Genomic DNA, 4,581 nt, shown 5'->3' on the forward strand with positions numbered 1-4,581 from the left:
CTTTATTGTCTATTTGCCATTTTGAGCTGTGCACCAACGGATAATGACCTGATATGGCCATTAAACGGACCAATCAAATACCTGTTTCTTTTTAGACAGCTTTATTTTTAGACTTTCAAATGTCAAGACAACACCGATTGTAAGAAGATGCAGTCAAGGACAAGAAAAGTAAAGGCCATAAGAGAGAACATGAATAAAACTGGGAAGCCCACACCATCCCTTCAGCTGCAGCTGTTGGAACACAAGCGTCTGGGGGAGCAGGGGACTCATCCTAGCCAAGCATTTGGAAGAGGCAGGATAAGTGGGCAGCCTAAATCCACTAGGTAACCCTGCACCTTAGAGGCTGCCGCTCCATATACATAGACTTGAAATCACTGGCCACTTTAATAATGGAACATTAGTCACTCTAATAATGTTTACATACTGTATATACTGTATTCTATTCTACTGTATTTTAGTCTATGGCACTCCGTCATTGCTCATCCTAATATTTATATATTCCTTAATTCCGTTCTTGTTACTTTTAGTTTGTGTGTATTGTTGTGAATTGTTAGATATTACTGCACTATTGGAGCTAGAAACACAAGCATTTCGCTACACCCTCAATAAATAAAATTAAATACAATTGTATTTGTCACATGCGCCAAATACAACAGGTTACATTCAAATGCTTACTTACAAGCCCTTAAAACCTCTACAGGATTAGTGGGTTCCCCGCGGGATGGTTGAGCTAACATAGGCTAATGTGATTAGCATGAGGTTGTAAGTAACAAGATAATTTCCCAGGACATAGACATATCTGAAATTGGCAGAAAGCTTGAATTCTTGTTAATCTAACTGCACTGTCCAATTTACAGTAGCTATTACAGTGAAAGAATACCATGCTATTATTTGAGGAGAGTGCACAGTTATGAACATGAAAATGTATTAATAAACTAATTAGGCAAACTTTATACAAACGTTTTAACAGATATTCATTGGATCAGTCTACAACTTTGCACATACACTGCTGCCATCTAGTGGCCAAAATCTAAATTGTGCCTTGGCTGAAATAATACATTATGGCCTTTCTCTTGCATTTCAAAGATGATGGGAAAAAAAATATACAAAAAAAACGCATGTTTTTTTCTTTGTATTATCTTTTACCAGATCTAATGTGTTATATTCTCCTACATTCATTTCATATTTCCAGAAACGTCAAAGTGTTTCCTTTCAAGTGGTATCAGGAATATGCATATCCGTGCTTCAGGTTCTGAGCTACAGGTACGTAAGAGATTTTAACCAACGATGCTTTAAGAAGTTAAGAAAGAAAACGTGGTAAGTAAAAAATAGATGAGTAAATTTTTTAAAATAAAAGTAACAAATAATTAAACAGCAGCAGTAAAATAGCAATAACGAGGCTATATACAGGGGGTACCAGTACAGAGTCAATGTGCGGGGGTACCGGTTAGTCGAGGTAATTGAGGTAATATGTACATGTAGGTAGAGTTAAAGTGACGACAGCATAGATAATAAACATAGAGTAGCAGCAGCATAGAAGAGGGGTCTGGGTAGCCCTTTGATTAGCTGTTCAGGAGTCTTATGGCTCGAGGGTAGAAGCTGTTGGCGCTCCGGTACCGCTTGCCGTGCGGTAGCAGAGAGAACAGTCTATGACTAGGGTGGCCGGAGGCTTTTGCCAATTTTCAGGGCCTTCTTCTGACACTGCCTGGTATTGAGGTCCTGAACGGCGTTGTCGTACCTTCTTCACAACTGCCTTAGTGTGTTTGGACCATGATAGTTTGTTGGTGATGTGGACACAACTGCCTTAGTGTGTTTGGACCATGATAGTTTGTTGGTGATGTGGACACAACTGCTCCACTGCAGCCCCGTCGATGAGAATGGGGGTGTGCTCGGCCCTCCTTTTCCTGTAGTCCACAATCATCTCCTTTGTCTTGATCACGTTGAGGGAGAGGTTGTTGTCCTGGCACCACACGGCCAGGTCTCTGACCACCTCCCTATAGGCTGTCACATTGTTGTTGGTGATCAGGCCGACCACTGTTGTGTCATCGGCAAACTTGATGATGGTGTTGGAGTCATGCCTGGCCATGCAGTCATGAGTGAACAGGGAGTACAGAAGGGGACTGAGCACGCACCCCCTGAGGCCCCCATGTTGAGGATTAGCGTGGCAGATGTGTTGTTACCTACTCTTACCACCTGGGGGCGGCCCGTTAGGAAGTCCAGGATCCAGTTGCAGAGGGAGGTGTTTAGTCCCAGGATCCTTAGCTTAGTGATGAGCTTTCAGATCACTATGGTGTTGAACACTGAGCTGTAGTCAATGAATAACATTCTCACATAGGTGTTCCTTTTGTCCAGGTGGGAAAGGGCAGTGTGGAGTGCAATAGAGATTGCATCATCTGTGGATCTGTTGGGGCGGTATGGAAATTGGAGTGGGTCTAGGGTTTCAGGGATAATGGTGTTGATATGATTCATGACCAGCCTTATACAGCACTTCATGGCTACAGACGTGAGTGCTACGGGTCAGTAGTCATTTAGGCAGGTTACCTTAGTGTTCTTGGGCACAGGGACTATGGTGGTCTGTTTTAAACATGTTGGTATTACAGACTCAGACAGGGAGAGGTTGAAAATATCAGTGAAGACACTTGCCAGTTGGTCAGCGCATGCTCGGAGTACACGTCCTGGTAATCCGTCTGGCCTTGCGGCTTTGTGAATGTTGACCTGTTTAAAGGTCTTACTCACATCGGCTACGGAGAGCATATTCACACAGTCATCTGGAACAGCTGGTGCTCTCATGCATGCTTCAGTGTTACTTGCCTCAAAGCAAGCATAGAGGTAATTTAGCTCGTCTGGTAGGCTCCTGTCACTGGGCAGCTCGCGGCTGTGCTTCCCTTTGTAGTCTGTAATAGTTTGCAAGCCCTGCCACATCCGACAAGCGTTGGAGCCGGTGTAGTACAATTCAATCTTAGTCCTGTATTGATGCTTTGCCTGTTTGATGGTTAATCTTTTAAAGTGCCTTGTTGCAAACACAACACATGTTTTGGAATATTTGTATTCTGTACAGGATTCCTTTTTTTCACTCTGTCATTTAGGTTAGTATTGTGGAGTAACTACAATGTTGTTGATCCATCCTCAGTTTTCTCCTATCACAACCATTAACCCATCAGAGTCTAAGCCTGGGGTGGGGTTCTACTATGCTATATGGAATTGTTTTAACCCTTGTGTAGTCTTAACATTCTGTATACTTCCATTTTCCTAATGGTAAAAAATTACCCACATTCACTAAACCCCTAAAATAAAGCAGCTTAATTTAATGTTAAAGTTCAAATCTATTTTTCAATGAACAAACGACCTTTCATTCATCACAAACTTTGAGAATATCTGGGTTTTCCCTCTTCACAATGCAGAATGACTGCACATTTAATCAGTGGACACCACTCGTTTTTATTACAACACACCTGTCATAATTGTTTTATTTACTAAAGTAGAGGTTTATTATTATTATTGCTAAAGGTACTGCATAGGTGTAAACATAATTTTTTAGCAAGAGATAGCACTTATATAGAAAGTAGCAGAAATGTGCAGAAAGTCGTTTTGAATGCATTTTATTGAAGGGAAACAGTAATTCTTTAACTTTTTTGGCAACATAGTGATATATTCTTATATACTGTACAATGTGCAATTCAACTACAAAAATACTAGTCTTCTTCCATTTTTTTAACCATACCCACAAGGTGCATGAACAACAACAATAAATAAGAACAAAATAAGATAATAGATACAAAACAAAATCGTGAAGAACATAAATCAATCAACTCTAATTAGCACATGTAGGACAGTATGCAAGTGTGTGTGCATGGACTTTGCAGATGTATTTCTCACATGTGCAGCACATAGTATTTGTTTGACTGTCCTTCTTTGGGGGGCAGAATTGGCATCTCCTCTTGCCTCCCCAGCTGCAGCCTCAGGTGGATCAGGACAAGATTCAGCCCCTGAACAGCTTTCACAAGCACTGCAGAGGCTGCTGTGCGGGGATGGCGCTCTCTTCTTTGAATGTGTGGGGTTACAAGTGCCTTTCCCATTTGCTCCAGGAACACCCTCCTCTTGTTCCGCTTATCAGGCATCCAGGTAGGGTTGGTCTTGTTCCATATCACGAAGGCATTGTATGAGAACACATCAATGATGCTATGAAAGATGACCAGGGGCCAGCGGGCAGTCATCCTCCTGCAGCTGTAAGTTCCAATCCCCTTGTCCAGGTTGTCCACGCCTCCTTTGTTGTGGTTGTCGTCCAGGATGATGACTGGCTTCCTGTCCTCACAATCACTGATCTGAGCCGTTTTGTGCAGTGTGCTCAGGAGGACCACATTCTTGTTCCTCTTTGGGAGGTAAGAAACTAGAAAGGTGGTGGGGGTGAAGGCTAACTTTGATGAGAAGGCCTCTCATCCCCCTTGTTGCGAGGAGTGCAGGGGGGAGCTCAGGCTGTTCTTTCTAACTGTGCCAATCATGGTGATCTTCCTCTTCAGGAGCTGCTGGCTGAGTTCATAGGAGGTGAAGAAAAATCACTTACGTTGAAAATCACTTACATTA

Source organism: Salvelinus namaycush, chromosome 25, assembly GCF_016432855.1.
Source record: "Salvelinus namaycush isolate Seneca chromosome 25, SaNama_1.0, whole genome shotgun sequence".
In the NCBI taxonomy this organism is placed as follows: Eukaryota; Metazoa; Chordata; class Actinopteri; order Salmoniformes; family Salmonidae; genus Salvelinus; species Salvelinus namaycush.